This window comes from Vigna unguiculata, unplaced genomic scaffold, assembly GCF_037176805.1.
Source record: "Vigna unguiculata cultivar grain cowpea cultivar isolate G323 ecotype 2 unplaced genomic scaffold, ASM3717680v1 ptg000110l, whole genome shotgun sequence".
Classification (NCBI taxonomy): domain Eukaryota; kingdom Viridiplantae; phylum Streptophyta; class Magnoliopsida; order Fabales; family Fabaceae; genus Vigna; species Vigna unguiculata.
The window spans coordinates 6,957-20,771 of NW_028196752.1; the positions used below are offsets into that span (position 1 = coordinate 6,957).

General features: G+C 30.4%; 1 non-coding gene across 1 annotated transcript; it reads left to right on the forward strand.

Moving 5' to 3' along the window:
* Nucleotides 1–4,738: 4,738 nt before the first annotated feature.
* On the forward strand, nucleotides 4,739–4,812 carry TRNAW-CCA (transfer RNA tryptophan (anticodon CCA)). Its single transcript has one exon. It is a non-coding gene; the product is annotated as a tRNA-Trp (tRNA).
* Nucleotides 4,813–13,815: the final 9,003 nt, after the last annotated feature.

Genomic DNA, 13,815 nt, shown 5'->3' on the forward strand with positions numbered 1-13,815 from the left:
CTTTTTTTTTAGTTCGAAGAAATCCATTAGAAAAAGAGAAAGATTAAAATCGACACATTGATTCCTTTTTTGCTTATATAATTTTTGATGAACTGTATGCATCAAAAGGTGCATGTACGGCTTTTAAGGAAAAAATGGAATCCTAATCAATCGACTTTATCGAGAAAGATTACTTTTTTTAGGTCAAGATGTTGATAGTGAAATATCGAATCAACTTATTAGTATTATGATATATCTGAGCATAGAGAAAGAGAATAAAGAATTGTCTCTGTTTATAAACTCTCCGGGGGGGTGGGTAATACCTGGAATAGCTATTTATGATACTATGCAATTTGTACAACCAGATGTACAGACAGTATGTCTGGGATTAGCTGCTTCAATGGGATCCTTTCTTTTGGCAGGAGGCACAATTACCAAACGTCTTGCATTTCCTCACGCTTGGCGCCAATGATTCTTTTCTTTGAGAATATATAGAATAGATATCTATCTATATATACTATACCTTCGCCATAAAAACCAAAGTAATAATAGCATGGTATTTTGAATTCCATATGCAATTTTTTTGAATCATTTAATTATATATAGAAAGAGTAGTATGAAAAAGAGGGTATTTTCCATTTTATCTGATCTATAAGAAACCTAGTTTCATTTTAGTAGTGTCGCATACTTTTTTGTTTTTTTTCATACCAGAAAGCTTGTAACAATTTTTATTTGAATCAGAAGAAAACTTAATATATGAAAAAAAAAAGAAACTTTTGGATTGTTGAATACCAAAATGATATAAAAAACAACGGAACCATCGTAGTATTTAAAAATAGATTCAAAAAGAAAGTTGGTTATTCTATTGTTTATTATTTAAGGATCCGGATCCAAAAGACCTAGTAGATTTTGTACTTCTTTTTTCTTTGATAGAAAAAAAGAAATTTGTAAATGTAGAAACAAAATTCATCGAAGAAAATACTCTACTCTATCCATAGAGGAAAAAATGAATTGCATAAGTACAAAAGCCGTATGCATCAATACGCAGAAAATGCTTGTACGGTTATTGAATATACTTTTTGCCCTTTATCTTATTTGTCTTTGTCCCTTTTCTGTTACCTTTATTTTGGGAATAAAGACAATCTTTAGCAATCTACCAATATAGTAAAAAGAATTCTAAAAAGATTTATCAAGATAAGGGAAATACTACTTAAGTGATATAATCAGGGTAATGATCCACCAACCTGCTAGTTCTTTTTATGAGGCACAAGCGGGAGAATTTGTCCTGGAAGCGGAAGAGCTACTGAAAATGCGTGAAACTATCACAAGGGTTTATGTACAAAGAACGGGCAAACCTTTATGGGTTATATCGGAAGACATGGAAAGGGATGTTTTTATGTCAGCAGCAGAAGCCCAAGCTCATGGAATTGTAGATCTTGTAGCAGTTGAATAAAAAATTGGTGGCAAAGGTTATTCTAATTAAATACAAGATTGGAAATTTAATTTTTTACTCTATCTTACTTTACATTTTAAAATAAAATCTCTAAGAGTTAATCTATTAATATAGTATATATAATTAATATAGGCTATAAATAAGGAATATAGAATATAAGTAATTCACGGTTAGGATAGATCTAAACCTGCTCATTATACAAAAATATAGATATATATAGTACGACTTACCATGCCAACTATGAAACAACTTATTAGAAACACAAGACAGCCAATCCGAAACGTCACAAAATCCCCAGCTCTTCGGGGATGCCCTCAACGTCGAGGAACGTGTACCAGGGTGTATGTGCGACTCGTTCAGCTTAAATACTAAGAAAAAACAAATTAAAATTTTTCAGTATTGGTAATCAGTTAAGATAGTGTGAATGCAAAAACTACATTCACACTATCTTAACTTAATATATAATTCTTTTCTATATAATTATATAATTCTTTACATTCTTCTATCTTGTATAAAATTTATGGTTTCGATTGGTGCAAAACCAATAATACACATTTGCAATTTCATATGAGAAGGACTTTCCCATCGGTAACAAAAAAAAGTTACCCGTTAAGCGGAGAAAATACTATTTCAATTAAAAATAAAGTATGTCCTTAATGAATGTATTTTGATGGATTTTGTAAGAATGGAATAAGAGGGTCAGCTACCCAGCAAATTTTCATAATTAAATACCGTTACTATAGAATTAGATTTGGTTGTGAAAAAACCTACTTACTCAATATTGCATGGGTAGAGCCACAGAGTGTGAACTGTACAAGTTAACAATAACATTCATTAAATGAATCAAAAATGAAAATAAAAAGGCTCCGGTGTATAGAGAGGACCTGGTCATTTCTAAAAAAAATCATAGAAACGAAGGAACCCACCAATTCATTATAAAAATATGTGTCCTATTTCATTTACTATTTTTATTTTATTTGATATCTAGTATCTATACAATTTCTGATTTTGAGGTTAAATGTTTAATATAAAAAATCGTGGTTGGGGCGGTTATAGTAGCAAGAGCCGTTGGAATTTTTTTTTATACATCGGAAGAATCCATTTTTGTTATTAATAGACTAGGAAGAAAAAAAGAATAACTGAAAAATGAAAAAGTTATTCCTGAAAATATCATTTATTAAATGACCAGAATTAAACGAGGATATATAGCTCACAAACGGAGGACAAAAATTCGTTTATTCGTATCAAGTTTTCGCGGAGCTCATTCAAGACTTACCCGAACTATTACTCAACAGAAATTGAAAGCTTTAGTTTCGGCTCATCGGGATAGAGATAGGAAAAAAAGAGATTTTCGTGGTTTATGGATTAGTCGAATAAATGCAGTAATTCGCGAGAATCAAAAAGTATCTTATATTTATAATAATTTAATGAATAGTCTATACACCAAGCAATTGCTTCTTAATCGTAAAATAGTTGCACAAATTGCTATATTAAAAGAGAATTGTCTTTTTATGATTGCCGATAATATCATAAAAACTTAAAACCCCTTATTTACTGCAGGAAGGTATAGACTAGAAATTTGTTTATTTTGATAGCTTTATCATACGATAAAGCTATCAAAATAAACAACCATGCTTAAAAAATTATTCTTCGTTACCTATTATCTTTTTTATTCCAACAAAAAAATCAAATGGAATTATCCTAATTTTGAACAAAACATCAATCCATGTTTAATTCGAATCTAAATTCAAATTGGATTTCGAATTTTTAATTTCTATTTTTTTTTCTTAAAGGAGTAATTTTAGCAGTCGACTCGCTTTTTTCAAATTGTTTTTCGTTATTAAGAAAAGGTAACGAAGATAAAATACGAGCTTGTTTTATAGCAACAGTAATTAATCGTTGTTGTTTTAAGGTCAATCTATTTACACGTCTAGATAATATTTTTCCTTGTTCACTAATAAATCGACAAATTAAACCCATGTTTTTATAATCAATTCGGTCCCCCGATTGAATCGGGGGCAAACGTCTACGAAAAGATCGCTTGGATTTAATAAAGAGTCGCTTAGGTTTTTCCATAGTTTATTTATTCCTATTCCAAAAATAACATTGATTTAAATAAATATAATTATAATAAAGGATTTGTATTTTTTTTCTTCTTTAGCATATGTTGTTATATAACGACGGGGACATCATTTTCTCAATTCCAATCGACTAGGCGTATTGTGTCGATTCTTGTTAGTAATCTATCTAGAAATACCGCTTTATTCCTTATTTAGACTCTTTTTATCACAACCAGTACCTTCCAAAAGAACACTTACTCGGATATCTTTACCCTTGGACATGACCCTCCTTTGGGTTTTTAATTCACTTATAACTCTTTTCGGATTCGAATCTAAGAATCTAAGAAAAAGATGAAAACAACTAAGATAAGATAAAAAAGAAGAATTCGAAAAATTATGAAAGATTTCGTTCCAATTTAATTGAATCTAGTACAAAAAGAATACAAGGATCTGTAACTATATTTCGTTTCAAATTGCCAGTATTTTCGTTTTTTTAAAGTATTTTTTATGATATTGTTGCCCCAACCTATGGATTTCTGCTTTCACTTTCTTTTTCATAGGAATTGAATTAATAATTCAATTCCATTGAAGCCTGGACCAGATCCCGATCCCGAGTGTCACTCCGAATTTCAATGAGGCCAATTTAATCTTTCGTCTTTATCTTTCCTAAAAAAAAAAAAAAGAAGAGTAGGTTAATTACACATATTTAATATATAATTGGACCTTTCATCTTCTTCACCCCTTCCCGTGTCAATAACTAAAATTAAAAAAAGGGGAATATCAATGCATCTGGAAAAAAACGATTGATCTCTATCAATAGACCCGCCAAAGCCCCGAACCATAAAGTACTTACTACTGGTGCCACGGAAAGATATGTTTTTAGATCTCGCATTTCAACCTTTTTTTTTATTATTTAAGTATTTTTTCTCTGTTGATATATATCAACAGAGAAAAATGTGGAAAACAAGACAAAGATTCTTTACAATAACACTATAAACAAATGGAAAAGGGATGTAGCGCAGCTTGGTAGCGCGTTGTTTTGGGTACAAAATGTCACGGGTTCAAATCCTGTCATCCCTATCCCTAACAATTACTTATTCTATGATATTCCGTATTCTATAATATTCCATATTCTATGAGATGAGCAATAAACCGGGAACCTGTGAAGACGAATTCCAATTGAACATACATACTGAATATCTATATGCAAAATGGATTTGGATCATATAATTTTTATGAAAACAAAACGCTCTTAGTTCAGTTCGGCAGAACGCGGGTCTCCAAAACCCGATGTCGTAGGTTCAAATCCTACAGAGCGTGATTCTAGTATTATTCGCCTGATAATTACACTGAAATAATTGAACATTCAAAAGAAAGTCTGAATTTTTATCCTTGTCGATTAGGATTAAACTAAATAAATAGGGAATCACAAAAAAGAGACATTAATGAATCAAAGATCCAACTGATCACCTCGTCGGTATTGTAATATGCAGTTACAAATAATCCAGCCAAAGTAATAGGAATTAAACCTAACACGATTCCAAATAGAAAAACTTCAATCATTTTTATTTGTTCGAAAAGTAAAAAGAAAGGTAATATAATATCTAGCCTTAAACATAAATCTGTATTGATCATAAATCTCAACGATCGAGAATTGTAAATTGACATAGTAAGGATTCTAGAATGTCTTTATACCAAAAATTTACTATTCCTCTCAAAATTACAAATCAAATAAGTCGTATTTTACTAAGACCAATAAATAGAGACGAGGTTATAATTAAAACCGATAGTATAAAACCGAAATAACTAGTGATAGTGGGCATATAGAAACTAAATGAAATATGTTCGTTCTTTTTATACATATGTTTATAAAGCACTTCCCTAAATTTCCATTTTTGAGAGAAAAAAGAAGATAAAAAATCCTACTTGAAAGATACAATTCAAAATGGCAAATTCCTCAATAAATTCAATTATTAGAGACGAAAAAAAAAAAAAGAAATAGAGTACATAATTTAGAAATAAATTCCTCATCTGTTACATCTACCCATCCTGTGATTTCAAATCAACATACTTCTTAATCAACTCAGGAATTAAGTAAACTGATCTAATGAAAATATTTAGTATTATTCTATAGATATCCAATAGAATCTGTTTATATTGGAAAAAGAAAAGAAAAATTATGAATATTCAAACATAGAATAATAACTCTGTTATTTCATTTTATTTCACTTTGAATTAATGTAGAAGAAAATAGAAAAAAAAGATCTTCAACAACCACAAAAAATATATTTATTGATTTGGCAATAATTGAATTATTAAAATAGAAAATCTACTTTATGAATTATCTACTTTATTAATTATTAGAAACCCTTTTCTCATATTCCGATTTTAATGGATCTTTAGTTTCTAATCCAAAACTAATAATTTGAAATGTTAAGAACCTTCCTTTATACTATTACTCTAAAAATTTAATATTAAAAAAAATTTTTATATACCCAAACTTTGCAAAATTTTCTATCGGATTTTTGACTACATAGAGACAATCAATGAAAAAAGAAGAAAAAAATCTAGTACTAAAATTTTACACTGATTGTGAAATTTCATTGCTCTGTTAGAAGAAGGATAGCTATACTGATTCGGTTATACTCAAAAGACACCGTTGGTACAAAATGGACGATCTAACAAGGATTCTATTCAGTAAATTTCGCCTTACTGATCTCGTCTTTTATGGACTCGATCCCCCCCTTTTGACTGTACAAGAATATGTGGAGTTCAAGATGTCTGGAAGCACAGGAGAACGTTCTTTTGCTGATATTATTACCAGTATCCGATACTGGATTATTCATAGCATTACTATACCCTCCCTATTCATTGCAGGTTGGTTATTTGTCAGTACAGGTCTAGCTTACGATTGTATTTTGGAAGTCCCCGCCCAAACGAGTATTTTACAGAGAACCGACAAGGAATTCCATTAATAACTGGCCGTTTTGATCCTTTGGAACAACTTGATGAATTTAGTAGATCTTTTTAGGAGGCTCCAATGACTATAGATAGGACCTATCCAATTTTTACAGTACGATGGCTAGCTGTTCACGGACTAGCGGTACCCACTGTTTCTTTTTTGGGATCAATATCAGCAATGCAATTCATCCAACGATAAACTTAATTTGAATTATAGAGCTATGACACAATCAAACCCAAATGAACAAAATGTTGAATTGAATCGTACCAGTCTCTACTGGGGGTTATTACTTATTTTTGTACTTGCTGTTTTATTTTCAAATTATTTCTTCAATTAATTAGGAATTAATAGAAGAAATAGGAATAGGTCAATAATATATATATTAAGAATTCTTTTATCCCATTCGGAAGGATATCATTTCATAATTATCGTATGACTGTTTGTTAATGTCTTTAGCATGACTGACTACGTGATTAAATGTGGAGGAAAGTGGGATAAAATGGCCGATACTACTGGAAGAATTCCTCTTTGGATAATAGGTACTGTAACTGGTATTACTGTGATCGGTTTAATTGGTATTTTCTTTTATGGTTCATATTCCGGATTGGGCTCATCTCTGTAGTAATCGTATTCTATTTGGGTTTTTGAAATGAAAGTGTAAGAACTGAACAGGGATCCACTCTTTCTTTGACGAATGCAAGTGGATCCCCCTTGAGTTCTTAAGAATTCTAATTTTTTTTCATATAAATGACTACTTCTTCCGATGTTTCAAAAAATTCCATTTCATTCTTTTTTTTTTATTTGTTCACTACATATTATTTTACATATTATTTATATACCATAAAAGATTATCTGGCAGAAAGATTCTAAGTTGGAAAAAAGAGAAACTAAGATATAGGATTTTTCAGGAGGGATTCAAAAATAGTATTTTATTGATATTTTTAGAATATTTCTATTTCAACACAAACAAGAAGGAATAGGAATCGGACTCTAGGAAAGGACAAAGAAAAAAAAAAAAAAGAAAAAACAAAGAATCCCCCTTAGAGTAACTTTTCGATATTTGAATATATATATATATTTTCTATTATACAGATATTATACAGAATATAATTACAAAAATTATCAAAAAAATTGAGTTATTTTTACGCAGTTTAATATGTTGATAAATACGCGGAACTAAAAATTCATTTCGAACAATTGAACCTTCTCACATTGTTTCTTCTTAAGAACTAAAAAGATTTTGTGCTAAAATAATAGATGCCAAGAAGAACAAGAGACCTTGAACACGTAATGGATCTTGAAGTACTATTTCCGCATCCCCCTGACCAAATCCACCGACATTAGGATTACTTGTTAATGGCTGATCAAGTTTGATAGATTCACCTTCTGAAACAAGAAGTTCTGGTCCTGGAGGTATAATATCAATCACTTCACGCTCATCTAATGCATCTACAATAGTGATTTCGTATCCCCTTTTTCTTTTCGTATGATTTTTTTGACTATACCTGCTGCTGTAGCATTATAAACATTATTATTACTCTTGCTCCCGTCAAGATAAATCTGGCCCCTTCCCCTGTTCCCGCCTACATATATAGGATATTTTAAGAAATGAATATCTCTTTTACTAGCGGGATCCGGGGAAAGAATAGGAAACGTGATTTCATTATATTTCTGACCAGGAAAAGGGCCTACTACAAGAATATTTTTTTTTGAGGGCGATAGTTTTGAAAAGACAGATTGCCTATCTTCTCTTTAATCTCAGGCGAAATACGATCGGGGGGTGCCAATTCAAAACCTTCCGGTAAAATAAGAACAGCCCCCACATTCAAAGTTCCCTTTTTACCATTAGCTAGAACTTGTTTCACTTGCATATCATAAGGAATTCGAACAACTGCTTCAAATACAGTATCAGGAAGTACCGCTTGTGGAACCTCAATATCCACGGGCTTATTAGCTAAATGGCAATTGGCACAGACAATACGACCGGTTGCTTCTCGGGATTTTCATAACCCTGCTGTGCAAAAATTGGATATGCATTGAAAAGGGTGCTCGAATTATTATATATATCATGACCGATATAGAAATGGATCGGTAATCCCTTCCTTTATACAAGAAAAAGCATTTTCTAGTTTGCATGGTCTAATCATTGATCCTGAAAATTTCTACAATAAGATTAGGTAGGTCACTCGCATAGTTCCCTATCCAAGGTGGAACCCCTTTTTTATTTAACTTTTTTTTAAAGAGGGGAAAATGAAAAATTATCTTTTTTAGATAAAAACTTGAAATTCATTGAAGTAAATCGGTTTTTTCTGTCCATCATTCATTGAATGATAAATCACTACAAGTGATGGAGATATGCGATTTAAATAACGGAAAATCCAATATTTTAAAATTGTATCTAAAATGACTGGAAAAGTGGACACAAGACCGGATATAATTTGATCATTTTGAGCAAATCCAAAATCTTTATAAACGAAGCCAAAAAGTAGTTCCCACCCATGGGTTGAATGGAATCCTATACATAAATCAGTTAATAAAAGAATAGAAAAAGCTTTTATTGTGTCACTTAAATTATATATAAATTCTCGAACCAAAGAGTTAATAAGAACAAGTTCTTGATTATCCAAGAATAGAATAACCGCTTAGAATAAAGAAACAAATTATATTTGAGGAGAAGTGCAAAATCGTATTCATACGATCTTCATTGTGTGTTTTGATTAATTGGATTGTTTCTTTATAAATTTCCAGTACGAAGGTTTTGTATATATGTTTTCGGACATTCCTTTAACATGTCATCTAAGAAAAACAGTTCCTCTAATTCTATGAATTTGTTTAGAATACTCTTTTCTTTAATATCATTCAAGAAAATTTCGGATTGACTAGTATTCCACCAATTAATAAACCAAGATTCCAGACTTTTCTTAAATGTGAAAGAGATACACCAGGGCAAAAAGACTATAGATGTAAGATATAGAGGGGAATGCTTTTTTTTTTTTTCATTTTTCGTCTTTAATGAACTTAACTTCATCTCTTTCGTCAACTCTATATGATAATAACTTTTCTATCAAGTATAAGCTTCATTACAAGTTATAAGAGCTTCTAGATAAATTTAGATTGTATTTTATCATTTTTTTTTACTTAAACTTCGGAAGTTAGCCTTTGCCTTCTTTAATTGAGAAAAAAGAATACATAAATCGAATAAGAAATCGAAAGAATCACAGTCAATTCCAATCCAACTGAAGAAAAAAATATTGTTTCGAAAGGATATTAATTGCTAAGATTCGAAGAAAAAAGGATTCTTTTTAGAAATACACCAAGGAGCACTTAGAGTTATGACTATAATATTCAAATTTCGAAATCAAAAATTGTCCCATCTATAAAAATAAAAATTGAAATATTTTGCAAAAAACAGTTTTTTTTTCAAAATATTTCAATCGGTACACTAAATAAATAGGACAATTCTGAACTTTTTGTGCAATTTTATTTCTAGTTAAGTCCAATTTTCATCAATAAAGAGCGGTACACCTAAAAAAAAAGATAATTCGCCAGCTCTATTTGCAATTTCTAGTGGTAGTCAAATTATCTTCAATACGATGTCAAGGGAATAAACCCCTGTTCTATTGTTTCCATATAAACGAGACTCTCATAAGTAAGAGTACGAGTCAAAATACTTCGTTCTTGAACTCCTGTTATTATTCTGATAGATTTAATCTCGTTCATAGGTATTTTGAGAATAATACGACGATTTTTTCCAGGAAATCCCCAACGGAAAGAAAACATACTTCTTCTTTATTATTTTTATCGAAGATATCAAAACCACCGCCAATATCCCCACAAAATAATCCACCACAAATAAAAACTAATAAAGAGACCCCCAATTCCATAAAAAGCCATCGCGGCCCCTTGTGGAATAAATGGAAAATTACTAAATTCCTGAGAAAAAAGGAAAAGACCCATACCGAGATAACTGGAAATTGCAACCAACAATAACCCCAATGAACCTAAAAAAATGATAAAGGCTGAAAAGATATTGCTTATTTTTCGAGACTCTGTTATAGAATAGATCAGTACTTCTTTTGATCTTTTTTTTAAAATATTCATTACCCCCTCTTTTTCTTTTTAAGAATAATAATTGTGAATAAAAAAACCCAGATTTTACTTGTTTCTAAAGTATTTTTCATCAACTGGCGCTACTGAAATGTAAACCATTAGGGGGAATTCATCCAATTGCTTCCAGCTCTAAAAAAAAGATCTATAAATATTTTTCCCTACTTACCGCCGACTAAAAAAATCTTGTTTTTTTGAACATAAAGAAATAAAGAAGCCATTGCAATTGCCGGAAATACTAGACCCACTAAAGAACAAAAATGGAAGGAAAGTTTATCATAAATAAGGGTACCTCGATTACTATTTGTACTATATCTATTTTTATTTTGTCGATTTTTATTCTTATTTTTATTAAAAAAGACAGTCTATAATCACTAGAATCCTATATCTTTATACTTAGTATATAGGATATCTAGTGATTATAGCTAAGCCGATATATATCAGAATATACCCTTTTATGATTCTTAGTATTTTTTTATTATTCTTTTATTTTATTACTTTGATCCTGTATGTTTTGATTTTGTATTTCAATTCCCATAATTTCTTTCCTTTTTAGTCAAAGAAAAGAAATTATGGAATTGCAATAACTCAGTTACAACTCCCTTTAAAAGATTACGCGGTACGATTGAATCAATTAAACCCTTATTGAATAAAGATTCAGCTACTTGTGAATCTTCGGGCACTGTCTTATTCAATGTTTGTTCAATTACTCTTTTACCAGCAAATGCAATATAAGCGTTTGGTTCGCCAATAATGATATCCCCCAACATGCCAAAACTAGCTGTCACCCCACCCGTAGTAGGAGATGTAAGTATCGATACATAGAATAATTTTTGAATTGTTTGATAATAATATAAAGCAGAAGAAATTTTAGCCATTTGCATCAAGCTCAAACTTCCTTCTTGCATACGCGCTCCTCCGGACGAACATACGAGAATAAGAGGTAAAAGTTGATTAGTAGCATATTCTACCAAACGGGTGATTTTCTCACCTACTACGGATCCCATGCTACCCTCCATAAACTTAAAATCCATAATACCAATTGCTACAGGAATACCATTTACTTGACCTGTCCCTGTTTGAACAGCCTCAGTTAATCCTGTTTTTCTTTGATAAGAATCATACGATCTTTATAAGGTTCTTCTTCTGAATGAAATTCAATGAGATCCAGAGAAACCATGTCTTCATCCATAGGATTCCAAGTACCCGAATCAATCGAAAATTCGATTCTATCTGAACTGTCCATTTTCAAATGATATCCACAGTATTCACAAATATTCCTTTTGATTTCCAAAATTTTTTTATAATTTAATTCATAACAATTTTCGCATTCAATCCACAAATGCGTCAATTGTTCACTTTTCATGGAGATTCATATAATTTTCTACTAGAGTGGAATCACTATCATTTGTATCATTCGTACTAGTTATTAAACTAAAACTATGAATTCTCACTTTCACTACAATTTCTGACCTTACCTAAAAAGTAACTATAAAAATAACTGTCATTATATTCGACTATATTACCAAAAATGCAACTATCAACACAGATTTGAGAATGAAAATAACTATCAATGCAACTATTAATATAATTGTTCCAACTAAAAGGAGTATTCATACATGGAATGATCGTAATCACTCTTAATAACAGTATTCAGATAGCTAGAAAAAACCCTTAGAAAAGAATGATTGTTGTTAATCTCCAAAGTTTTATTTTCAATATCTAAATATATGGAATAACTGTTCTTCTTATTATCCCTAACTAAAAAAGTTTTATCAGATAGGAAATCCTGTATGTTATCGACACCTACTAAATAATCAAAGAATTATAACTAGAATTATCACGATCATCCCACCTCTGAATTTTTTTATCTATATCAGTTAAAATTTTGGGTTCTTCGCTTAGACTGGTATTCTCAATAGGACCAAGACTCTCCATTGATTTACTTAATTCACACCTGTATTCGAACTTCCTATTAAGTAACTTAGAATTGAACCACCATTTTTCCATAGAGTTTTTTCCTGTATTTCCATAAAAAAAAATGTATAGTCATTGGATGAAAAATCAAATAATAGAAATATTCCATTTTGAATATTCTATCTCATTTATTTACTATCAAAAAAAAGTATATAAATCAAATAACCTAGAATTAATAACTGAAAAAAATAAAGAGCGAGTCAATATTAAAAAGAAATAACAATAAAATAAGAAGAATATGAAATAAAAAATCACCTCATAGGGGGGAATCTATTTAAAAGTCCAATTACTATATTTAGTTACTCTTTTTTTTCCTATATTCTCTCTTTTATCTCTATACAATTTTTCATTTTTTTGAAGATTTATGAAAATTTCATGAATTGTCTGACTATATAAAATTGCAATTCTATGATTCTATATAAACAACAAGAAATAAAAAAATGAAGTATGAATATAACAAGAGAGCGGGGAGTTTTGTAAATCTATATACAAATAATCTACACCCCCTTTTTGATTTCATTAATTGAATTTCGTTTGTTGATTCGAGCTAAGTTCTATAAAAACACCTGCCTTTTTTGAAATATGCTGAACAGTTCCTGTAGGTTAAGCGCCCTTGTCAAGGAAATGAAAGAATAACAGGAATATTGAAATAGGTTTTAATTCTTTATAGGATCCACTTTCTGAAGATATCTTCCCTCTCTTTGGGGTCGAACATCCCTTAGCAACAATTCGATAAACAGCTCTTTGGGATAGATATAGATACCCCCCCTCCAAAACGTACAGGAAATTTTTATCCCCGTACGGCTCGAGAATATCAAAAATTCTATGTATTTCGAAAATTATGATGTAAAATAGAGCCATAAAATCATCAAATCAATTTAACAATGACTGAAGTATTTTTCTTTCGTATGTTTCTTTCTGAAAAAAAAAAACTCTTCCTATTTGTACCTCCATAACACTCAATTGAAAAATTCTCAAAAAACTAAAAAGAAAACCAAGCAGCAGCTATTTCATTTATTGAGTGGTCTCTACTCCTCTTTCTTGCCCGTATTTCGTTTCTTTATCATTCATTTCTTTTTCTAAAATTTTTGATAATAGAATTGATGATACAATTTGAAAATGGTATTTCCCTTAATTCCCTGATTTTTTAGCTTTTCTTTGAATCTTTGGGTTTAGGACATTACTCCGGGAATCCTTCAATTTTTTAAAAAAAATGGGAGCAACATACCTGTTTTTCTCTGAATGAATCATAAAAAAAGTTAATTCCTGCGGATAAA